Here is a 26,513-nt window from a genome sequence, read left to right as displayed (position 1 = left end):
TCTATTAAAACCAACTAGGACTGATGCCATGTTGTGGGATGCTTGCATTTGCATTTTTAAAAACAGTTTTTAATAGTATTTTTTAGGTCATAAGAGAGACAAAACCATCTACTTAATTCAGTTGTTTAATAAACATCATGTGTCAACACTGTGCAGTGTTGGGGACACTGAGGTAAGACATATTCTTTGCTTCTCAGCTTCTCAGGAATTTATTTTAATGGATTAAACTGGCAAATATTCCAATGTTAAATAATGATTAAACTGGCAAAATAACCTGAGTTTAAGTTCTTTCGACAAATCTTTCATTTGATATTATCACTACTTAAACTAATTCTGGTAGGATGAGTGCTATAATCTTCAGATGAATTATTGATTAGCTTTCTATTTGAGTCCCCGTCATAATTTCTAAAGCAGCATTTTTCAATCGTATCTCTGTCCCAACCCAGCCTTCCCAAGGGATATTATGCAATACTATTAATGCCAGTGATTTCACTGGGTTAGTGTTAGAATAGTTTAAAGAAACTGCATGTTGGTTACCCACTACCCACCTTACACATGTGAATTATCTTTCTAGAGTTTATGATACTCAACAAATCCCTCACGTATGCTTACTCTTTTGTTATGTATAAGATGAAGTCACAAATAACAATTTTTCACTTGCTTATCATAATCTTTTCCCTAACTATCCCATAATTAAGGCAAAGATTATATTTTCCATTTTACAATTGACTGACAAGGCTGAGGCTTAAATAAAATGACATGGATTCCAGCCTCCTCACTTTAAATGCTAGGTCTTTCCTCTGGACTAAGCTAAGGGCAGTGTCGCTTTGAATCTCTTTAAAGAGCTATGAAGAAGGTAGCTTTTAATTTACATAGCTGCTACTACAGGTAGTGCTGATCTGCGTGCTTGGTGTCTAAATTTCCTTTTCAGTTATCTTATAGCTAGATAATTCTTTTCTTCTTCTATGCCCTATAGTGGTTCCTAGCATTTCTTTATAAAGATGAGCTTGAAAGAGCTATGTGACAGCCTTCCAACTCAGTATTTGGGAACTGACAGAAATTATAGAAGTTGCTTCTTTATGAAGACATCTCATCTTATCTTGCTAACTTTCCACCTTTGCTCAGTTTTATACCAATTTGTTATTCAGAACCAACTGTAATTTTTTTATATTGTATAAGAGAGAGAAAGTATAGACTGTGAAATGAGAATAGTAAGGAAAAATTACTGAGATATAATTTTCTCTTCTATTTTATATTTCATAATGAAAGGAGAACTATAAAATTATTTTAGACCTTCGAGATTATAGTCTTTAAGTGAGTGAGATAATACTTCCAAGAGTAAGCATATAGTTATGGGCAGATAATGAAAATACAGTTCCTATATAGTGTTTTCAGACAGTCTTTATTGTGAAATATGCCATTAAGTGAAATACATACAAATGTAAATATGCAGCTTCACGTTAACAAATTTTTGTAAATGTGAACACCCATTTAACCACCACTGAGGTCAAGAAACAGAACTTATCCAGCACCCTCAGCCCATCTGTGCTTCTTCCCAATTCCAACCTTCTTTTCCCCTAATAAATGTAACTGTGTCCAATTTTATGATAATCTCTTCTTTTTCTTTTCTTTATGTTTTTTCTGTAGCCCTCTGCATTTTTAGGTGATATAGTTTAGTTTGACTGTGTTTTAACATTTTGTATAAGTGGAATCATTTTTTCATGTTTGGTTTCTCTCACTCAATTTTATGTTTGTGAGATTCACCTATGGTGTTTCAGGAAGCGGTAGTTTGTTAACTTCCAACGCTGTCTGATATTCCATTATATAAACATGCCACTATTTATTTAACTATTTGCTGTTGATGGATATTTAACTCGTCCCCAGTATTTACTTATTAATAATACTATTGTGGATATTTTCATCCATGTCCCCTAGTACTCATACCTTCAAACCTTTTGGACATAAAACCAAAGTAGATTGTTACTTAAAAATGTTTCAAATATTTTCTCCCACTCTGTGACTTGCCTTTTCATTCTCTTTCATATTAAAATAAAATTAAGACCTCTGCTTATGTTTTGAAAAGTAGAGGTCTTAATTTTATTTTAATATAAAGTATATCAATCTTTTCACACTGTTTATGTATCCCAGAACTTAAAGTAAAATAAAATAAATAAATAACAAATTAATTTCTTCCTAACTTGATAGTTGAAGTCATTCTTCTATATTATCTTTTAAAAGCTTTATAATTTTTCTAATTTGAATTTATGTCTACAATCCATCTGGGGACATTAGGGTTGTTTCCAGCTTTGGGCTATTTTTGGCAGTATTTTATGGTTAGGAAGAATGCTGACATGCACATTTCATACACTTTTTTGTCAGACATATGCAGTTTTTCCTTTTAGGTATGTATCTAGAAATAGAATTTTTGACTCGGAGGATAGTAGATCATTCCAGGTATCTAAAGTGTTGTATCACTTTATACTTCCACCATGAATGTATGAGATTTCCAGTTGTCTCACATTCTTACCAACACATTGTGTTGATAGTTTTTTTTTTTTCTAATTTGTAGTCACTTTGGTGGGTACATACAGGTGTTTCATTGTAGTTTTAATTTGCATTTTCTTTTTTTTTTTTTTTTTTGAAATGGAGTCTCACTCTGTCACCAGGCTGGTGTGCAGTGGCGCCATCTCAGCTCACTGCAATCTCCACCTCCCGGGTTCAAGCGATTCTCCTGCCTCAGCCTCCTGAGTAGCTGGGACTACTCAGTCCTGAGCAGTACTGGGACTGCTACTACATGGTGCACACCACCACGCCCAGCTCATTTTTGTATTTTTAGTAGAGATGGGATTTCAGCATGTTGGCCAGAATGGTCTCTATGTCTTGACCTCATGATCCACCTGCCTTGGCCTCCCAAAGTGCTTGGATTACAGGCGTGAGCCACCACACCCGGTCTTAATTTGCATTTTCTAATAACCAATGGTGTTTAATAGATTGTCTTACACTTACTGGATATTTTTATATCTTTGTTGGTAAATTGCCTGTTCAAGTTATTGCCCATTTTTGAAATTGTGTTATTTTGTCTTTCTTTATTAATATGTAATTGTTCTCTATATATTTCAGAAACAAGTCCTTTATCTAAAATATATTTTAAACATCTTTCTCTGCCTATTCTTTTTACCCTCTTAATGATGTATTTGATGAACAGAAGCTTTTAAAGTCCATAAGTTCTCGGCCAGACGCAGTGGCTCATGCCTGTAATCTCAGCACTTTGGGAGGCCGAGGCGGGCAGATCATGAGGTCAGGAGATCAAGACCATCCTGGCTAACACAGTGAAACCCCATCTCTTCTAAAAACACAAAAAGTTAGCCAGGTGTGGTGGCAGGTGCCTGTAGTCCCAGCTACTCAGGAGGCAAGCTAGTTACTTCCTAGATCAAAAGCAAGCTAGTTACTTCCTAGATACAATGGGGGTAGGAGAATGGCGTGCATTCGGGAGGTGGAGCTTGCAGTGAGCCGAGATCGTGCCACTGCACTCCAGCCTGGGCGACAGAGCGAGACTCCATCTCAAAAAAAAAAAAAAAAAGTCCACAAGTTCTCTTCTTTTATGATAATTGTTACTTGTGTTCTGTTAAAATTTCTTTACCTGACAAATATGTCTTGAAAATATTCTGCTTTGTTTTTTCTAAAAGCTTTATTGTTTTACCTTTTACTATTTAGATTTATAATCTATCTTAAGTTAAATTTTTATTATAATCTACCTTAAATTTTTGTATGATGTGAGGTTTGGGGTTAAGGTTGTTTTTCTTTTCTATATGGATGTCCAATTGACCTAGTACAATTTATTAAAAGATCATCTTATCCTCTCTGAATTGCTGAGGTACCTTTGTTAAAAACTAAATGACCACACACACACATGCACACAAACACACACACTCATGAACACTTTATTCTGTTTTATGGTTAATGTCTCTCTGCTTATGTCAATGCCACACTTTTAATTACTGTGTCTTTAAAGTCCTGAACTCTAGGGGTGTAAGTCCTTTCTCAAGACAGTCTTGGCTATTGTAGGTTTTATGTGTGTGTTCATATAAATTTCAGAATCGGTTTTTATCAATATTCACAGATACACAAAGCATGCCAGCACTGATTGTGATGGTATTAAATCTATAGATTAACTTGGGGAGTGGAACATTTAATAATTTGTAGAAAAGATGCAATCAAAAGATGCAATCTTCCAATTACAGTTGGGAAATTTTATCTTCCAATCTATGAACATAGTCTAGTTCTTCATTTATAAGGTCTTCTTTAATTTCTTTCAGATATATTTTGTAGTTTTAAGTTAGAAATATTGCACAAATTTTATTAGACTTAAAAGATATTAGACTTTTTAATGATACTGTTCATATATATACATATATACACATATATACATACATATATACATATATATGTATATGTATATATATATATGTAAAATTTTCTTTTTGAGATGGAGTCTCACTCTGTCACCCAGGCTAGAGTGCATGGTATGATCTCAGCTCATTGCAACCTGGGTTCAAGTGATTCTCCTGCCTCAGCCTCCCAAGTAGCTGGGATTACAGGCATGAGCCAATATGCACAGCTAATTTTTTCATGTTTTTAAAAAAATCTGATTGTATTAGTCCATTTTGATGCTGCTGATGAAGACATACTTGAGACAGGGAAGAAAAAGATATTTAATTGGACTTACAGTTCCACATGGCTGGAGAGGTCTCAGAATCATGGTGGGAGGTGAAAGGCACTTCTTACATGGTAGTGGCAAGAGAAAATAAGGATGAAGCAAAAGTGGAAACCCGTGATAAACCCATCAGATCTCATGAGACTTATTCACTATCATGAGAATAGTACAGGAAAAACTGGCCCCCGTGATTCAATTACCTCCCCCTGGGTCACTCCCCCAACATGTGAGAATTCTGGGAGATATAATTCAAGTTGAGATTTGGGTAGGGACACAGCCAAACCATATCATTCTGTTCCTGGCCCCTCCAAATATCATATCCTCACATTTCAAAACCAATCATGCCTTCCCAACAGTCCCCCAAAGTCTTAACTCATTTCAGCATTAACCCAAAAGTCCACAGTCCAAAGTGTCATCTGAGACAAGGCAAGTCCTTCCTGCCTATGAGCCTATAAAACCAAAAGCAAGCTAATTACTTCCTAGATGCAGTGGGGGTACAGGTATTGGGTAAACACAACCATTCCAAATGGGAGAAATTGGCCAAAACAAAGGGGTTACAGGGCCCATGGAAGTCCAAAATCCAGCAGGGCAGTCAAATGTTAAAGCTCCGAAATGATCTCCTTTGACTCCAGGTCTCACATCCAGGTTACGCTGATGCAAAAGGTGCATTCCCATGGTCTTTGGCAGCTCCACCCCTGTGGCTCCTGGCTGTTTCCATGAGCTGGTGTTGAGTGTTTGCAGCTTTTCCAGGTGCATGGTGCAAGCTGCCAGTGGGTCTACCGTTCTGGGAGTTGGAGGATAAAGGCTTTCTTCTCACACCTCCACTAGGCAGTGCCCAAGTAGGGACTCTGTGTGGGGGCTCCAACCCCACATTTCGCTTCCACATTGCCCTAGCAGAAGTTCTCCATGAGGGCCCTGCTCCTGCAGTAAACTTTTGCCTGGGCATCCAGGCATTTCCATGCATCTTCTGAAGTCTAGGTGGACGTTCCCAAACCTCAATTTTTGACTTCTGTGCACCTGCAGGCTCAATGCAACGTGGAAGCTGCCAAGGCTTGGGGCTTCCACCGACTGAAGCCACAGCCCAAGCTCCACATTGACCCCTTTCAGCCATGGCTAGAGCAGCTGGGACACAGGGCACCAAGTCCCTAGATTGCACACAAGACAGGGACCCTGGGCCCAGCCCACAAAACCACTTTTTCCTACTGGGCCTCCAGGCCTGTGATGGAAGGGGCTGCCATGAAGGTCTCTGATATGGCCTGGAGACATTTTCCCCATGGTCTTGGGGATTAACATTAGGCTCTTTGCTACTTATGAAATTTCTGCAGCCAGCTTGAATTTCTCCTCAAGAAATAGGTTTTTCTTTTCTACTGCATCATCAGGCTGCAGATTTTCTGAAGTTTTATGCTCTGTTTCCCTTTTAAAACTGAATGCTTTTTACAGCACCTAAGTCACCTTTTGAATGATTTGCTGCTTAGAAATTTCTTTCACCAGATACCCTAAATAATCTCTCTCAAGTTCAAAGTTCCACAAATCTTTAGGGCAGGGGCAAAACGCTCCCAGTCTCTTTGCTAAAAGATAACAAGAGTCACCTCTGCTCCAGTTCCCAACAAGTTCCTCATCTCCATCTGAGACCACCTCAGCCTGGACCTTATTGTTCATATCACTATCAGCATTTTTGTTAAAGCCATTCAATAAGTCTCTAGGAGGTTCCAAACGTTCCCACATTTTCCTGTCTTCTTCTGAGCCCTCCAAACTGTTCCAACGTTGGCCCGTTACCCAGTTCCAAAGTTGCTTTCACATTTTCGGGTATATTTTCAGCAACACCCCACTTCTGGTACCAATTTACTGTATTTGGTCCATTTTCACACTCCTGATAAAGACATACCCAAGACTGGAAAGAAAAAGAGGTTTAATTGGACTTACACTTCCACATGGCTGTGGAGGCCTCAGAATCATGGTGGCAGGTGAAAGGCACTTCTTACATGACAGCAGCAAGAGAAAATGAGCAGGAAGCAAAAGTGGAAACCCATAATAAACCATCAGATCTCATGAGACTTATTCACTATCACGAAAATAGCACAGGAAAAACCAGCCCCCACGATTCAATTACCTTCCCCTTGGTCCTTCCAACAACATGTGGGAATTCTGGGAGATACAATTCAAGTTGAGATTTGGGTGGAGACACAGCCAAACCATATCACTAATTGTCCAGTTGCGATATTCTTATCATGTTTTTAGCTAAATCTTTTCCTTTGGGCTCCTTCTAATATACTGTTTATTATGAAATGATTTTGTCTTTTCCAATATTTTCTAGGCTCATTTCATTTTTGTTTCACAATTATCCTATTTCTTTGCATATTTATCTTCTGTGTTTTAAAATTCCTAATTTGAAATACGTTCTCATACCTCCAAATTCTTGTTTGATTATTTTGAATTCACACTGGAGTGTTTTGTTACAGTTTCTTTGACTTTGTGATTGCTATTTTGGTAGATCCTTTTCATTGGCTAAATATTTTGATTCTTACTTCCTATTTTATTCCTACAATAGCTTGTATTAATGTGGCCAGACAAACTCTTTTCATTTTAAAATTTCGTGGATTTTCCTTTCCAAGATATGACAATGTTTCAATGAAGGAGATGTGTGAAGTGTTCAGATGTTCAGAATAATATTATTATTATTTCTTATTTCAAGCATGATCTCTGATGTCAGTTCAGTAAAATGTAGTTTTATTAAAAATGTTATCCTTTGGGGACAAGAGGTAATATGAGTTCTGATTTTCTAATATTCTTATTTTAGTAGAACATAACATAATCTTGGATTTTACCTATGATTTCAGAATATGTTCTTCTTCTACATATGTTTTCTTCAGTGACTGCCACTTGTTCAAAATTTAGATATCAAATTTAGGAGTAAACCTTTTCCCAGGTATGGAATTTTAAATATTATAAAAACCTATGCTATGTATTTCTCTGTAGTTTTTATTGTGAATTTCTGGTGACATATAAATGTTTCTACTCTTTATTCTATTCCTTGGTTTTTGTTCCTTCTGTAACAGTTATTAAAAGATATTTATTTAAAGCACCTAGTCCCTATAATAGTAATATAGAAAATCTTTTGCATTATACAGTAGTTCCTTTCATTAGAGACTTTGAGAGCACTTTATAGGCATTGGCTGGTGGAGAACATTTTTAGAAAGGATAAACAATTAAAATTCTTCTATATAAATTCATTGTGCTTTCCTAGGCTAATAGGAAAAGAAAAAGAAAGAAATGTCTTAGGAAGACTGAAAGACTAATCTAGTGTTTTCTCATTTATGCTTCTTGATCAAGCATTTGGAGAAATTATTTGAAAATGTTGAAGACTAACCAGAAGGGAAATGTCCAGATAGTAAGGAAGCCCAAATGGACATTAATTTATTTCAATACCTTCTACAGAGTCTGAGAGGCTTAGAGATTAAATCCATGAGCAGAGACGGTTTCAACCCTTAACCGTCTATTATATCCTTAACATACTATTATATCCATTGCCTACAGCTGTTCCCAGAGACAAACATCATTCTGTTCTCCTAGGTCCATGTATTACTGCCTGAATGCTTCTCCGGTGAGGTTTATATCACCAACCGCACAATGTCTATGTTGGCCACGGTCCTCTTGGGGGCAGCAGAGCAGCAGTTGCTGTCTACTTGGCAGTTACTGAGAAGTCAGAGAAGTCCTGGAATTGAGGGAAGCTCCAGACTGAGAGGAAGACCAGAAGACAAGAGTGGAAGTGTTAGGATCAAGAAAAGATAAAAATGTATACAGCTATGTTCTGGAGGCAGATGTGAGCTGAAAGTTAAATACAAAGAGAAAGTAATATTTGCTTTCTCATCAAATGTTTCCTCAGTCCTTAATTTGGGACAGATCCTTGAGGGTTGTAATGAGGTCTCTGCCCAGTGTAATATTGAGACATATAAACAAGTACCATGAACTAAGTGCAATGAAGATAAGAAAAAGGTGCTGTGGGAATTCCAAAACAGGGACTGTAGGAGTGGGGAGGTGACAGATGGTGGAGGTGGCAATGGGGAGGACTTCATATGTGGATGACATTCATGGCAGGTCTTAGAGAATGAGTTGCCAGAGAAAGAACAGGGAGACATTAGGGTATATACGGCATGCCTTGGGAATGGTGAGCTGTTCAGCTGAGCTGTAACATAATGTCCCTGTGTGGAAGTGGGGAAGACAAGGCAGTCAACTTTGCCAACTGTGCCTCTCCCCTCTAAGCAAATATCTCTTTTAATATACTCTGAGGACAAAGTCCATAAGCCCTCTTCATCAATACTCCTTATTTCCACGGCTCTTTGGGGTTCTTCCTTAAGAGAATGAAGAATAATTTGTTTTGCAGAAAATTGAGAAGTTTTATTATTTGGTTAAAACCAGAAATCCCCAAGGGAGATATGAAATATGAGCCCTTACTCCGCTACAACATCGCAAGATAAGGACATGGGATAGGGAGAAGGGACTTTACCGGAAAGATAAAAAATGTCAACGTATCATTTAACCTTTGCTCATCATTCTCCTTGGGTCCTCTTCGTGAGCTCTAGGCATCTCCAGACCCTCTGGACTTAAATTCTAAAGGATCCAGAATTTTTAGACATCGTGGCACCTTGATCCTTTCCCTTCACTCAGCCTCAATGAATCAAAAAATACTCAGAAAAGCATAAACCTTACAAATCAATTAGGGCAGCGGTAGCACATATGCTATGAAAAAATTAGTGCAATTTATCACTGATTAGCTTGTCTAATATTTGATGTGATGTGGGGCAGGGGTAGTAACATTGTTTTATTCTTGAGTTAGGACCCCAGACTTCCAGTGCCTAAGGAAAGGACCCCAGAACCTCTTCCCAATTCAACTTGAAACATTTTTAGACTAACATTCGTGTCTGGCACAGAATAGACAGTCAATAATAATTAGATGAACCCGTTAACCAATTGATTGGACTATATGAAACCAAACGCGTTTATGAGGATTATTATCCCTGAGTTTGCTGCTCTGGCTCTTGCCTAAACAAATTTGAGACCAATGATACTTGTGAAAGAAAGTTATAGAGATGTGCTGACAAGTCACTGTATTCCCTAAAGCAAAGTTTTCCAACCAATGTGCTATTGTACAGTCTAATGCTTGTACTTTGAGAAACTGAACAATTCTGTGCTTGGAGTGGCAAGCAGGCTCTCCCTCAAATAGGGCTCCTAAGCCACTTACCTCAGGTCATAAATAGTCTCATCTGAGACTCCTTAGAAGGCAGCATGATTAGAGAAGAATCTGAGGGTATGTTCCACGGTACCCACAAATTTGAAGAATGAAAACTCCCATTCTCTGCTTTGGCAGCTCTGAGGTCTTGTTCAAGGAGATGCTCCTCCACCTGGATTTCTACCTCAGCTGCCAATTGCTGAGTGCTTCTGCCAATTTTAGACAAGAGGTATGCAATGGTGAAGACATTCATGTTCCAATTGATCAAAAGGCATGGCAGAATATCCAAAGTGCAGCCAGTTAGGGTTTGTAGGAGGCTGACTGTGGGGCTCTTGTGGTAGAGTTCTCAAACCCATCAGCCCTAATATCTGATACTTTTTTTGTGACTGATTTACGCTTTTACTGGAGTCTGAGCTACCTCCAGTGTGACTGCTATAACAATGCAAGTACCATTTGCAGAATATGTTCAGACAAGGCAAGTTAAGGTATTATCACCGTTTTGAAATACTTAATATAAAAAATGTTTTGCATTCAAACCCACTTACAAATCTTAGGAAGATGTACTATTTCATTTGTTAATGAAAGTTAGGAAAAGTTGTTAGATTCTTTAAATGTAATTTGAACTACAAATAGTCCCTGACTTACAATGTTTCAACATGATTCTTCAACTTCATGATAACTGTATAGGGGTACTAAGTGCATTTTTGTTATTTTCGACCTACGATGCATTTATCAGGATGTAGCCCCATTATAAGTCGAGGGGCATCTGTATTTTAAATATTTAGATGGTTATAAAAAAAGTGGCTTTATCACCTACTTTTGGGAATGGTTTCTCATCAGTGATGACTATCAGGAATTTGGAGAGCTCATCATTAGAAAGTCTTGTCAGGAATTTTATGTGAATCATAAAATCTGAATTAAAAATTTTATGCTCATTGACAAAACTTTAACTTTGTTATCAATTTTTTTGTAATTTTTTTATTTTGCAGAAATGGGATCTCACGATGTTGTCCAGGCTAGTGTCAAACCCCTGGCCTCAAGTGATCCTCCCAGCTGTGCCTCCCAAAGTGCTGGGATTACAGGCATGAGCCACCATGCCCAGCCACAAATTTTTGAAAATATTTTATTTAGAAATTTTATCATGTCTAATATTTAATATTTTTCCTAATGTTTTATTTTACTTATAATTATATATTAAAAAGAAAAGCAAACTTTTTTCACCAGAGGATTTATGGAGCGTCCAAAATAACCTTCTATTTTCTGTCATGCAAATATTATTGCTTACTGTAAAGTACTATGATGTGCACATTCACCGCTGCACCCCAGCCTAAAAAAGAGAACATGTTCTAAGTTTTTGAGACAAGTTAGGACACTTGCCTTGACTTTTTTTTTTGGCTTCCTATAGAGCTGCCTTCAGGTCTTATGATTTAATTCTTTAACATTTGGCTTATGTAAAAGATTATAAATCTGCTGCATTTTTAGTGTTATAGATATTGTTTATTTAAATATCCAAATTGCATGTGATAGGAACCGTTTTGAATGTCTCACTGTCTTGATGGACTTAGTGTGATCTGACATGAATTTCTTTTATCACCCACTGTGAACTCAGCAACCTGTTGAATTTCCTTTTTGCACTGGCTTCCAGAACAGTAGTTTAATTATCGATTGTGGTAACAATTATTGCTAAGACATATTAGAAATATTAAAGTTTGATATTAAAGTGGGATAAATTATGCAGACGAACAGTCAAGAGTTATAATCCCCCATTCATTACAAAGAACTTGATGTTAACTGAAGATGAAAATCTTTATTGCCTAGATGCATCTACATATATGGAATTTTCCTCTTTTTTTTTCTTTTTGCTTTTCTTCCTAGTTTTAAGAGTAATGTCTTTGCTGATATCCAGACATCACTCAGGCCTGATATAACTCTTGATGGGAATGTATACCACTCTCCTAAGCCTCATGCATATGAAAGTCAGGCAATTTAAGATCTGTACAAACCATGGTGCTAATTATGACACAGGAAAGCAACAAGCGTTGAAAATATCAGAATCTGACTTAGTATTGTTACTTACCATAGGAAAAAAAAGACCAAGCCCTGAAAAGTAAGAACATTAAAAATTTTACCTCCTGCTACAGTTAAAATGAAATAATTTTTAAGTGATTTTTATAAATGCAGTTCAAATTACACATCAAAGACATGCTAAACGTGTCACACTGTCACGTTGTTTCTTCCACACAGTCCCTCACTATAGGACCATAACAATATTTCCCAAATGATGGTGAGCCAGACTGCTTTCTCTAGCTTGTCCTCAGAACCACTAACATCTCACATCTGTTTCCTTCTATATTGCATCAGATATATCTGTCCTTTTCTGTGTGTTGAATTTATTAAAACACTCTTTCAGCCGGGCGCGGTGGTTCACGCCTGTGATCCCAGCACTTTGGGAGGCCAAGGCAGGTGGATCACCTGAGGTCAGAGTTCGAGACCAGCCTGGCCAACATGGTGAAACCCCCATCTCTACTAAAAATACAAAAAATTACCTGGGTGTGGTGGCCGGCGCCTGTAATCCCAGCTACTCGGTAGGCTGAGGCAGGAGAATCGCTTGAACCCGGGAGGCAGAGGTTGCAGTGAGCTGAGATCGTGCCATTGCACTCCAGCCTGGGCAACAAGAGTGAAACTCCATCTCAAAAAAAAAAAAAAAAAAAAAGGAAAGAAAAAGAAAAAACAGTCTTTCATTTTTGAGAAGGGTTACAAATTGGTGAAGCTTATATAAATGTAATTCTTAGGATTATATTTATTTTAGATAAGTGCACCACTGTTTTCTTCTGCTACTTTACTGCATTTTATCTTTTATATGTATTTACCTGGATTCCACTGTTAGGTTACATTCTCTTTGAGAACAGCACTTATATGTTTTTTTAAAAAAATCTAGCAACCAATGAGTTCCACATATTCTGATGAAAATAATAGGTGCCTATTCCCCTCAGCTCTATCTTGCCTAGTTGGAAACATGACTTTAAAAGAAGCTTGGGCAAATCAGTAGTCAGAGGTCTGGAAATCAGGAAAGTCCTGAGTTTTCAAGTCTAACTCTGGTGCTAATTTGCTCAGTTATTTTTGGTAGATTTTTTTCAGCATTGCTTTTCTTGTCTATAAAATTAAGGGATGTGGGCTAGATTTTCTCTAAAATTTCTGTCATTGTATAGTTCTGTAGAAATAAATTACTATAAACCTTAAACTATCTTTGATTTAGCCCTGATTAAAATGAAAATTGAAGTCTGAGGCTATAAGGTATTTTGTATTGTTTTGTTTTGTTTTTTAAAGCAGGAGCCTTGAGAGCCTGATAAGCTGTTGACACAAGTGCTTTTGAGAATAGCAGGTAGAGTAATTACTAGCTTATTTTTAAATTGACAAAGGAAAAGGTTAATAAATGTTTGCATATCTTCATTTACCACAAAATGTAAGTAAATCTGTACTTACTTGCATCTAATTATTAAGGAAATGGAGTTTGTATCTCAATTAGTTAACCAAAAGGGGAGATATACTTTCCTATCATGTTAAAATTTTTATTTTAATAGCAGTTCCAATAGTTGTTGGCTTATATCCTTGAAATTATATTTATTATAATTACATGCATTTGAGAAAAATATTTTTTATAGAAAACTATCTAAAGTTATAAACTGTTCACCATGGGACATTGTACATGCTTAGAAACTGTGATAATTAACCTGCTATGACCTCACCAATTTTGCTTTAATTAACTCAACCAGTATCAACACTGTAGTTTCTATTAAAATGAGAACACATATAAAATGCTCTTCTCAGTAAACAGTCATTTTACAAGTAAAAGAAATGTCTCTAAGTAAAACACAAGATCAAATATTAATTTTTTACAGCTGATACTAAGAAATCTAAGTTATCTCAACGTATTATTGAAAATTCAGCAACATAATGCTCTCTCTTTTTATGATAAAAAGTCACATAAAATATCTTTTTTATTATTATTATACTTTAAGTTTTAGGGTACATGTGCACAATGTGCAGGTTTGTTACATATGTATACATGTGCCATGTTGGTGTGCTTCACCCATCAACTTGTCATTTAGCATTAGGTATATCTCCCAATGCTATCCCTCCCCCCTCCCCCCACCCCACAACAGTCCCCAGTGTGTGATGTTCCCCTTCCTGTGTCCATGTGTTCTCATTGTTCAATTCCTACCTCTGAGTGAGAACATGTGGTGTTTGGTTTTTTGTCCTTGCAATAGTTTGCTGAGAATGATGGTTTCCAGCTTCATCCATGTCCCTACAAAGGACATGAACTCATCCTTTTTATGGCTGCATAGTATTCCATGGTGTATATGTGCCACATTTTCTTAATCCAGTCTATCATTGTTGGACATTTGGGTTGGTTCCAAGTCTTTGCTATTGTGAATAGTGCCACAATAAACATACGTGTGCAAGGTCACATAAAGTATCTTTAATAAATTTATTGCATTTCCAGGAAAGTAAAACCAATTTCATGTTTTGTTTATGTTAATTCAAAACAACTGATAAATACTCATGACATCAACCACCTGTCTCAACACTCAACCTCCAGGGAAAAAATATTGTTGTGACTCTTGGTGCCAGTGTTAGTCTTCTCATCTCCTCTGCACGCTATTCCAGCTGTTAGTTGGTGGCTACTCTAACCCACACAACTCAGGAAAAGGGTTAGGTATTATTGGAGAGTGTGGCTGTTTAGGTAACAGTAACAAGCACATACCCTCCTGTTGTCACGGGTTGCTAGTTTATCTCCAGTTGGGTAGAGGAAATGAGTTGAAAAAAGTAAGAGAAAGCTTAGGTAAACTGTGAAGGAGTATATGAAATATGTAGTTAGGAAGTTTTCCACCATTGTCAATCATTGCAAATTAAAAATGTATTGCTCCAATGCAGTGATTACAATACACTGAATATATCTTAGAAAAGGTTAAATTGATAATAGTCTCCATAGCATATGGGCGTATAAAATATGAGTAGAAATGTGTTTGGAGTCAAACTTCCAACCAGGCTGTCAATTTGACCACTTTAGCATTATCCCAAGCTCACTATAATCTTTCAATGATTCTAACACTCTGGAAAATAACTTTCCCCTTGATTGCAAATACCAGTGTTATATGCACAGAACCCAGAATTTACCGATGGAGTGAAAACCTACAGATGGTCTGCTGAGAGCTCCTTTCCTCATCAATTTACTTATCAAGAGAATTATTACATTAGTGACACATGATCCTAACCATTGACCCTAGTTGTTTGGTTCAGGAATGGACACACTTAACTCAAGCTAGGTTAGAGTCACTTCTGTCTCAGATTTCTGATCTTCGAGCTAAGAACTGTGTTGGTATCTCTTGGTAGGCTGCAAGGTTAGCATGTAAAACATCATTGGTGTTGGCAGCTAAGTCTCCCAAAGTGTAGAGAGGACTGTTATAGTAAGAGTAGAATGAAGCCATTCCTGGAGAGAAGCAGAGAAGAGAGGTGGGGGTGGGAATCCTGAAGACTCTCAAGTCCCTGATTCCAGCTGTTCCTGAAGCTTGCTATAGCTTTGCTATTCAAATATTTTATAAGATATTTCCGTATTCTCCCAATGTATTCCCATTTTGATTAAGCTAGCTGGAATTTTTGTATTTATATAAAACAAAATCTAACTAATATAGCTTTCTTTTATTAACAGTGTCTAATGGAGCTAGACTGAAATTCTATGTTACCAGAAAGTGATACCACATAATATCCATGGTCTCTACAGAATGTGCTTCAGTCTGAAGTTGAGGGTTATGAAAGCTAGTCTACCAATAATTCCCTATGTATCAATAAATGTGTAATTTTGACTGTTCAGTTAACTCAGAATGGCAGATATGAACATTCAAACGTAAGAAGACATAAAGATATGAATGTGAATCTATGTGTGAAATCGTTGCATATCTCTTTAGGGGTGAAAAAAATAAGAAAAGTTATATTTGAGGTAAAAGTTATCTTTGAAATCATCTAATTCATTCTCATGTCTTTTCCAGATGGATGAACTTAGGCAAGAATGAAGATTGGTTTATAGTAATTAACATTACTATGTTTTCTTGACTTGGGGATCAGTGTTCTCTGTGGAATACTTTGTGGATGGAAGAACATTAACTTGCTGTGTGAACTTTTCTCTCTAGGTCACAGTTTGTCCCTATAACCCGATTGAATCATACCAGATGGTAAATAAGATAAATTCTGGCTCTAATATTCTATGATTCAATAATTTTTGCTGCATAAAATTATTATACAATGTTTATACATCTATATTGAAATTCTTAACAAAGAGAAAGGAAAAACAAGAGGAGAAAAAGCTAGGCCAGAAGGACAAAAAACCCAGAAGTGACACAAATTAAGACGAAAATATAATTGATTTATTTGTTGGCAGTTGACAAATTGAATTATTAAAGTCTTTTTAGGAGCCATCTTGCCATTTACATCTGGCTTACAAATAAATTTTACTATTTAATTTTTTTAAAATTTTACTTTAAGTTCTGGGATACATGTGCAGAATGTGCAGGTTTGTTACATAGGTATACACTTGCCATGGTGGTTTGCTGCACCCATCAACCCATTATCTATGTTTTAATCCCTGAATGCATTAGGTCTTTGTCCTAATGCTCTCCCTCCACTTACCCCCAACCCCCTGACAGGCCCTGGTGTGTGATGTTCCCCTTCCTGTGTCCATGTGTTCTCATTGTTCAGCTCCCACTTATGAGTGAGGACATGTGGTGTTTGGTTTTCTGTTCCTGTGTTAGTTTGCTGAGAATGATGGCTTCCAGCTTCATCCATGTTCCTGCAGAGGACATGAACTCATTCTTTTTTTATGGCTGCATAGTATTCCATGGTGCATATGTACCGCATTTTCTTTATCCAGTCTATCATTGATGGGCATTTGGGTTGGTTCCAAGTCTTTGCTATTGTAAATAGTGCTTCAATAAACATACATGTGCATGTGTCTTTATAGTAGAATGATTTATAATCCTTTGGGTATATACCCGGTAATTGGATTGCTGGGTCAAATGATATTTCTGGTTCTAGATCCTTGAGGAATCACCACACTATCTTCCACAATGGTTGAACTAATTTACACTCCCACAAACAGTGCAAAAGCGTTCCTATTTCTCCACAGCCTTGCCAGCATCTGTTGTTTCCTGACATTTTAATAATCGCCTTCTAACTGGCGTAAGATGGTATCTCATTGTGGTTTTGATTTGCATTTCTCTAATGACCAGTGATGATGAGCCTTTTTTCATATGTTTGTTGGCTACATAAATGTCTTCTTTTGAGAAGTGTCTGTTCATATCCTTCACCCACTTTTTGATGGGGTTCTTGGTTTTTTTCTTATAAATTTGTTTAAATTCCTTGTAGATTCTGGATATTAGACTTTTGTCAGATGAGTAGCTTGCGCTTGCAGAAATTTTCTCCCATTCTGTAGGTTGCCTTTTCACTCTGATCGTTTCTTTTGCTTTGCTGAAGTTCTTTAGTTTGATTAGATCCCATTTGTCAATTTTGACTTTTGTTTTAGTTGCTTTTGGTGTTTTAGTCATGAAGTCTTTGCCCATGCCTATGTCCTAAATGGTATTGCCTAGGTTTTCTTCTGGGATTTTTATGGTTTTGGGTTTTACACTTAAGTTTTTAATCCATCTTGAGTTAATTTTTCTATAAGGTGTTAGGAAGGAGTCCAGTTTCTGTTTTCTAAATATGGCTAGCCAGTTTTCCCAACACCATTTATTAAATGGAGAATCCTTTCCCCCTTGCATGTTTCTGTCAGGTTTGTTGAAGATCAGGTGGTTGTAGATGTGTGGTGTTATTTCTGAGGTCTCTATTCTGTTGCCTTGGTCTATATATCTGTTTTGGTACCAGTAGCATGCCGTTTTGGTTACTGTACCCTTGTAGTATAGTCTGAAGTCAGGTAGCGTGATGCCTCCAGCTTTGTTCTTTTTGCTTAGGATTGTCTTGGCTATATGGGCTCTTTTTTGGTTTCATATGAAATTTAAAGTAGGTTTTTTTCTAATTCTGCAAAGAAAGTCACTGGTAGCTTGATGGGAATAGCATTGAGTCTATACTTTGGGCAGAATGGCCGTTTTCACAATATTGATTCTTCCTGTCTGAACATGGAATTTTTTCCCATTTGTTTGTGTCCTCTCTTATTTCCTTGAGAAGTGATCTGTAGTTCTCCTTGAAGAGGTCCTTCATGTCTTGTAAGTTGTATTCCTATGTATTTTATTCCCTTTGTAGCAATTGTGAATGGGAGTTCACTCATGATTTGGCTCTCTGTTTGTCTATTATTGATGTTTAGGAATGCTTGTGATTTTTGCACATTGATTTTTGTATCCTGAGACTTTGCTGAAGTTGCTTATCAGCTTAAGGAGTTTTTTGGCTGAGATGATGGGGTTTTCTAAATATACAATCATGTCATTTGCAAACAGAGACAATTTGACTTCCTCTCTTTCTATTTGAATACCTTTATTTCTTTATCTTGCCTGAATGCCCGGGCCAGAACTTCCAATACTATGTTGAATAGGAGTGGTGAGAGAGGGCATCCTTGTCTTGTGCCGGTGTTTAAAGGGAATGCTTCCAACTTTTGCCCATTGAGTATGACATTGACTATGGGTTTGTCACAAATAGCTCTTATTATTTTGAGATATGTTCCATCAATACCTAGTTTATTGAGAGTTTTTTTTTTTTTGACAGAGTCTCTTTCTGTCACCAGGCTGGAGTGCAGTGGAGCGATCTTGGCTCACTGCAACTTCTGCCTCCCCAGTTCAAGTGATTCTCCTGCCTCAGCCTCCCGAGTAGCTAGGACTACAGGCATGTGCGACCACACCCAGCTAATTTTTGTATTTTTTAGTAGAGACAGGGTTTCACCATGTTGGCCAGGATGTTCTCAATCTCCTGACCTCATGATCTGCCTGCCTGACCTCCCAAAGTGTTGGGATTACAGATGTGAGCCACCGTGTCGGCCCAAGAGTTTTTAGCATGAAGGGATGTTGAATTTTATTAAAGGCCTTTTCTGCATCTTTTGAATCTTTTGAGATAATCATGTGTTTTTTGTCATTGGTTCTGTTGATGTGATGGATTACATTTATTGATTTGGGTATGTTGAACCAGCCTTGCATCCCAGAGATGAAGATTTCTTGATCATGGTGGATAAGCTTTTTGATATGCTGCTGGATTTGGTTTGCCAGTATTTTATTGAGGATTTTCGCATTGATGATCATGAGGGATATTGGCCTGAAATTTTCTTTTTTTGTTGTGTCTCTGCCAGGTTTTGGTATCAGGATGATGCTGGCCTCATAAAATGAGTTAGGGAGGAGTCTTTCTTTTTCTGTTATTTGGAGTAGTTTCAGAAGGAATGGTGTCAGCTCCTCTTTGTACCTCTGATAGAATTCGGCTGTGAATCCATCTGGTCTTGGGCTTTTTTTGCTTGGTAGGCTATTAATTACTGCCTCAATTTCAGAACTTGTTATTGGTCTATTCAGGGATTCGACTTCTTCCTGGTTTAGTCTTGCAAAGGTGTATGTGTCCAGGAATTTATCCATTTCTTCTAAGTTTTCTAGTTTATTTGCGTAGAGGTGTTTATAGTATTCTCTGATGGTAGTTTGTATTTCTGTGGGATCAGTGGTGATATATCCCCTTTATCATTTTTACTGTATCTGTTTGATTCTTCTTTTTTTCTTCTTTATTAGTCTAGCTAGTGGTCCTTCTATTTAGTGAATCTTTTCAAAAAACCACCTCCTGGATTCATTGATTTTTTTGAAGGGTTTTATGTGTCTCTATCTCCTTCAGTTCTGCTCTGATCTTCGTTACTTCTTGTCTTCTGCTAGCTTTTGAATTTGTTTGCTCTTGCTTCTCTAGTTCTTTTAATTGTGGTGTTAGGATGTTGATTTTAGATCTTTTCCGCTTTCTATTGTGGACAGTTAGTGCTATAAATTTCACTCTTAACATTGCTTTAGCTGTGTCCCAGAGATTCTGGTACGTTGACTCTTTGTTCTCATTGGTGTCAAAGAACTTCTTTGTTTCTGCCTTAATTTCCTTATTTACCCAGTAGCCGTTCAGGAGCAGGCTGTTCAATTTTCATGTAGTTGTACAGTTTTGAGTGAGTTTCTTAATCCTGAGCTCTAATTTGATTGCACTGTGGTGTGAGAGACTGTTATGAGTTTTCTTTTGTATTTGTCGAGAAGTGTTTTACTTCCAATTAGGTGGTCGATTTTAGAATACATGCTATGTGGTGCTAAGAAGAATGTATATGCTGTTGATTTGGGGTGGAGAGTTCTGTAGATGTCGATTAGGTCCGCTTGGTCCAGAGCTGAGTTCACGTCTTGAACACCCATGTTAATTTTCTGTCTCATCGAACTGTCTGATATTGACAGTGGGGTATTAAATTCTCCCACTATTATTGTGTGGGAGTCTAAGTATCTTTGTAGGTCTCTAAGAACTTGTTTCATGAATCTGGGTGCTCCTGTATTGGGTGCATATGTATTTAGGATAGTTAGTTTTTCTTGTTGCATTGATCCCTTTACCATTATGTAATGCCCTTCTTTGTCTTTTTTGATCTTTGTTGGTTTAAAGTCTGTTTTATCAGAGACTAGGATTGCAACCCCTGCTTTTTTTGTTTTCCATTTTCTTGGTAAATATTCCTGCATCCCTTTATTTTGAGGCTATATGCGTCCTTGCACATGAGATGGGTCTTCTGAATACAGCACACTGATGGGTCTTGACTCTTTATCCAATTTGCCAGTTTGTGTTTTTTAATTGAGGCATTTAGCCCGTTTACATTTAAGGTTAATATTTTTGTGGGTGAATGTGATTCTGTCATCATGATGCTAGCTGGTTATTTTGCACATTAGTTGATGCAGTTTCTTCATAGTGTCATTGGTCTTTATATTTTGGTGTGTTTTTGCAGTGGCTGGCACCAGTTTTTCCTTTCCATATTTAGTGCTTCCTTCAGGAGCTCTTGTAAGGCAGGCCTGGTGGTGAAAAAAATTCCTCAGCATTTGCTTGTCTGGAAAGGATTTTATTTTTCCTTTGCTTATGAAGCTTAGTTTGGCTGGATATGAAATTCTGGGTTGAAAATTCTTTTCTTTGAAAATGTTGAATATTGGCCCCTGCTCTCATCTGACTTGTAGGGTTTCTGCTGAGAGATCTGCTGTTAGTCTGATGGGCTTCCCTTTGTGGGTAACCTGACCTTTCTCACTGGCTGCCCTTAACATTTTTTCCTTCATTTCAACCTTGGTGAATCTGATAATTATATGTCTTGGGGTTGCTCTTCTTGAGGAGTATCTTTGTGGTGTTCTCTGTATTTCCTGAATTTGAATGTTGGCCTGTCTTGCTAGTTTGGGGAAGTTCTCCTTGGATAATATCCTGAAGTGTGTTTTCCAACTTGGTTCCATTCTCCCATCACTTTCAGGTATACCAATCTATCATAGGTTTGGTCTTTTCACATAGTCCCATATTTCTTGGAGGCTTTGTTCATTCCTTTTCATTCCTTTTTTTTCCTCTAATCTTGTCTTCATGCCTTATTTCAGTAAGTTGATCTTCAGTATCTGATATCCTTTCTTCTGCTTGATCGGTTTGGCTCTTGATACTTGTATATGCTTCACGAAGTTCTTGTGCTGTGTTTTTTAGCTCCATCAGGTCATTTATGTTCCTCTCTAAACTGGTTATTCTAGTTAGCAGTTCTTGTAGCCTTTTATTAAGGTTCTTAGCTTCCTTGTATTGGGTTAGAACATGCTCCCTTAGCTCAGATGAGTTTTTTTTAATCCACCTTCTGAAGCTTACTTCTGTCAATTTATCAATCCCATTCTCTGTTCAATTTTGTGCCCTTGCTGGAGAGGAGTTGTGGTCATTTGGAGAAGAGGCATTCTGGTTTTTGGAATTTTCAGCATTTTTGCACTGGTTTTTCCTTATCTTCGTGGATTTATCTACCTTTGATCTTTGAGGCTGTTGACCTTTGGGTGGGGTTTTTGTTGGGGGTTTGGAGGGGGCGTCCGTTATGTTGATGTTGTTGCTTTCTGTTTGTTAGTTTTTCTTCTAACAGTCAGGCCTCCTCTTCAGGTCTGCTGCAGTTTACTGGAGGTCCACTCCAGACCCTGTTCGCCTGGGTATCACCAGTGGAGGCTGCAGAACAGCAAAGGTTGCTGCCTGCTCTTTCCTCTGGAAGCTTCGTCCCAGAGGGGCACTGGCCTGCAGCCAGCCAGAGCTCTCCTATATGAGGTGTCTGTTGACCCCTTTTGGGAGGTTTCTCCCAGTCAGGAGGCACAGGGGTCAGGGACCCACTTGAGGTGGCACTCTGTCCCTTAGCAGAGCTGGTGAGCTGTGCTGGGAGAATTCCTCTTGTCAGAATCCGCTGCTCTCTTCAGAGCCAGCAGGCAGGAAGGATTAAATCCACTGAAGCTGTGCCCACAGCCGCCCCTTCCTCCAGGTGCTCTGTCCCAGGGAGATGGGGGTTTTGTCTGTAAGCCCCTACCTGGGGCTGTTACCTTTCCTTCAGAGATGGCCTGCCCAGTGACAAGGAATCTAGAGAAGCAGTCTGGCCACAGCCGCTTTTCCGTGCCCAGCTCATACCTCCCAGCCTCCTTAGCACTATCAGGGGAAAACCGCCTACTAAAGCCTCGGTAATGGCGGACGCCCCTCCCCCCACCAAGCTCTATTGTCCCAGGTTGACTTCAGACTGCTGTACTGGCAGCAAGAATTTCAAGCTAGTGGTTTCTTAGCTTGCTGGGCTCTGTGGGAGTGGGACCTGCTGAGCCCGATCACTTGGCTTCCTGGTTTCAGCCCCCTTTCCAGGGGAGTGAACCGTTCTGTCTTGCTGCAGTTCCATGTGCCACTGGGGTATGAAAAAATACTCCTGCAGCTAGCTTGGTGTCTGCCAAAACAGCCGCCCAGTTTTGTGGTTGAAACCCAGGGCCCTGGTGGTGTAGGCACACGAGGGAATCTCTTGATCTGCAGATGGCAAAAACCACTGGAAAAGCATAGTAACCTGGCCAGGTAGCACAGTCCCTCATGGCTTCCCTTGGCTGGGGGAGGGAGGTCCCCAGCTTCTTGTACTTCCTGGGTGAAGCGACACCCCACCCTGCTTCTGCTCTCCCTCCGTGGGTTGGACTCACAGCCTAACCAGTTCCAGTGAGATGAGCTGGGAACCTCAGGTGGAAATGCAGAAATAACCCACCCTCTGCATCGGTCTTGCTGGGAGCTGCAGATGGAGCTGTTCCTATTCAGCCATCTTGGCCCCTCCTTACTATTTACTTTTTACTTTTAGTCTAAGCACAATGTTTTTCAATTAAGAATACACCAGAATCAGATTCAGGACATAATTCCGTGAAGAACACTTACAACTTTGGCCTGGAGGTTAAAATGTGTTATATTTTAAAAGGCTTCGCTGTAATGATACTATCGAATTTATCGTATCTTAAAGCTAGTTACAGGGAGAATATTAACAATAACTTGTTTCTGGGTAATGTGGAAATTTCCATGACATGTTAAGATAGACAAATTCCAACACAGTTGTTTTATGGGAAGATTTTGGCTTGAATCTAGGTGACACTGCTTATTATCTGTGCATTCTTGGCAAGTTACCAAACCTTTCTAAGCTTCAACTTTTTTTGTTTTTTCTTTTTTTTGTAAAATGAAGATACTATTTACACCTAATTCAAAGAATTATTGTTTGTATTAAATGAGATAATGTGTGTAAAGGACTTACCATGGTGCTTTGCATGTAGTAAGTGTTCAGTAGCTGCTCCTATTAGTAGGTCCTAATGAAGTACGGCACTTACACTGGAGACAACTCTGATAAAGTACCTTCAAGCAAGGCAGACTCCAGATTTCTGTTGGCATTCCCATAAATAAGTAATCTTATTAAATCACGGACATGAAACTTTAATGATGAATTGGAAAATTTCAATCCAAACATATTTTACATGATTCAATGTGGTATTTAAGGCAGGGCGAGGTGACTACACCTATAATCCCAGCATTTTGGGAGGCTGAGGCAGGTGGATCACTTGAGCTCAGGAGTTTGAGACCAGCCTGGGCAACATGGTGAAGCCCTGTCTCTACCAAAAATACAAAAAATTAGCCGGGTGTGGTGGCACATGCTTATGGTCCTAGCTACTTGGGAGGCTGAGGTGGGAAAATGGCTTGAGCCTGGAAAACAGAGATTGCAGTGAGCCTGAGCAATAGAACCAGAACTTGTCTCCAAAAAAAAAAAAAAAAAATAGAGTGGTATTTAATATTTACAGAGTTGTTTGTGGTTTACAATACTTTTACATATCAATAAAAGTGTGTGTATATATGTGGGTATATGTATAATTTTGAATTTTTTCCATCCACCAAATAACCATATTACTAACTCCATTCTTTTTAAATGTTTTTTATTTTAAATTTTTGTGGGTACAGAATTCTACTGGGTACATGAGATGTTTTGACGCAGGCATGCAATATGTAATAATCACATCATAGAGAATTGAGTATCCATCCCCCAAGCATTTATCCTTTGTGTTATAAACAGCCCAATTATACTCTTTTAGTTCTTTTAAAATGTATAGTACTTAAGTTACTATCGATTATAGTCACCCTGTTGTGCTATCAAATAATAGGTCCTATTCATTCTTCTAACTTTTTTTTTGTGCTTATTAACCGTCCTCCCCTCCCCCCACCACACTCCTTCTTCCCAGTTTCTGGTAACCATCCTTCTACCCTCTATGTTCATGAATCCAATTATTTTGATCTTTTAGATCCCACAAATAAGTGAGAACATGTGATGCTTGTCTTTCTGTGCCTGGCTTATTTCACTTAACAAAACAATCTCCAGCTCCATCCAAGTGGTTGCAAATTACAAGAGCTCATTCTTTTTTTGTGACAGAATAGTACCCCATTGTGTATGTGTACCGTATTTTCTTTCTTTATTCATCTGTTGATGGATATTTAGGTTGCTTCAGAATCTTGGCTGTGGTAAACAGTGCTGCAGCAAACATGGGAGTGCAGGTATCTCTTCGACATACAGATTTCCTTTCTTGGGTATATACCCACTAGTGGGATTGCGGGATCATATGGTAGCTCTATTTTTAGTTTTTGCAGGAACCTCCAAACAGTTCTCCATAGCGGCTGTACGAATTTACATTCCCACAAACAGTGTACAAGGGTTCCCTTTTCTCCACATCCTCTCCAGCATTTGTTACTGCCTCTCTTTTGAATATAACCCATGTTAATTTACTCGGGTGAGATGATGTCTCATAGTTTTTATTTGCAGTTCTCTGATGACCAATGATGTCGAGTAACTTTTCATATGCCTGTTAACTCCATTCTTTAGATAAAGAAACTCTTGAGAGGTTTGATGTTTACATGGCTAATCACTGTTGGTACTGTCATTTAAAATCAGGACTTCTGACTAGTTCTGGCCCAGTTCTCTATTTAATTAATATTTATTGAGCATTTATTAGGAGCAAAGCACTATGATGGCCACTAAGAGAAATATATTGTAGTACATACCTTTTTTTTCTTTTGCTCACCTAGCACTTTCTTCTAGAACTGCCCCTTTGTAGGAACTTCCTACAATTGTCTGAGAACTGCTGCTACCCACCAAACTCACAGGATAGGGTGACTTAGAGAGCTTCCACATCAGTCTCACCCCAGCTATCATAAGCAGCCAAAGGAACCACTTGATGCAAATATGGGAGATTCAGAAATCCTTTAATAGAATCTGCACCATGGTTCATGAAAGAGAGAGAATATGAATGTGTGTGTGTGTGTGTGTGTGTGTGTGTGTGTGTGTGTGTTTACTTTGGGTAAAGTGGACACTTGATACCTTCAAATCCAATTTGAATCTTTCCCTGAGAATTTGGCCTTAGAAAAGAAAGTTATCTGTATATATGGACTGAAATATGTAACACTTGGGAAATTGCAGCGGTTACATTCTGCTACTGAGGAGAGGAGAAATCCTGTCTGAGGTGAGACGGAAAAGCCAAATCAATATTCAGAAGCCCCTCAAGATATGAAATAGAAAACATCTGGAAAGTGACTTTTTCATTGTTCTTGAGCCCAGCTGCAGTCTTTCTTAGAGTTTCATGATCCACTCCAATGTTCTTATGTTTTTCGGTTGTTAAAGTAGTAGAATTATATTTTTATTCTATGTAACAAAGATTTATAATTAATAAAAAATCAAGATTAAAGACATAAGATTTCTGCTTCTATGAGCAAGAAACAACATTATATTTCCCAAATGACTAATATTAGGCTAATTGCCTAAGGAGTATTATAGAGCTTGTTGAAATGCATATTCTAGGGCTTCTTCACCTGCAGGTTCTGGTATAGGATGGCTGCAATTTAGCCTAGACATCTGTGTTTTTAATAAGCTTTTCCAATGAGTCTGATGCACAGCAAGAATTGGAAACCTCTGGCAGAAATACTTCTGTAAATATTTTGAGAACATGGCAATGTGACTTCAAGATGGTGCAGGCCATGTCAATTATGATACATCAGCTGTATTTCAGTTTGGGTACTGATTAGATGGTAAAATTAAAC

General features: G+C 38.1%; 1 long non-coding RNA gene across 1 annotated transcript in view; it reads left to right on the top strand.

Annotated features, from left to right (window-relative positions):
* Nucleotides 1–26,513, top strand: part of LOC134758125 (uncharacterized) — a 54,815-nt gene that overhangs the window by 8,154 nt on the left and 20,148 nt on the right. The window lies entirely within an intron of this gene.

The sequence above is a fragment of the Gorilla gorilla genome, chromosome 2 (assembly GCF_029281585.2).
Source record: "Gorilla gorilla gorilla isolate KB3781 chromosome 2, NHGRI_mGorGor1-v2.1_pri, whole genome shotgun sequence".
Classification (NCBI taxonomy): domain Eukaryota; kingdom Metazoa; phylum Chordata; class Mammalia; order Primates; family Hominidae; genus Gorilla; species Gorilla gorilla.
Note: the sequence above shows the minus strand (reverse complement) of the source record. Positions and strands in the feature narration are given on the sequence as shown.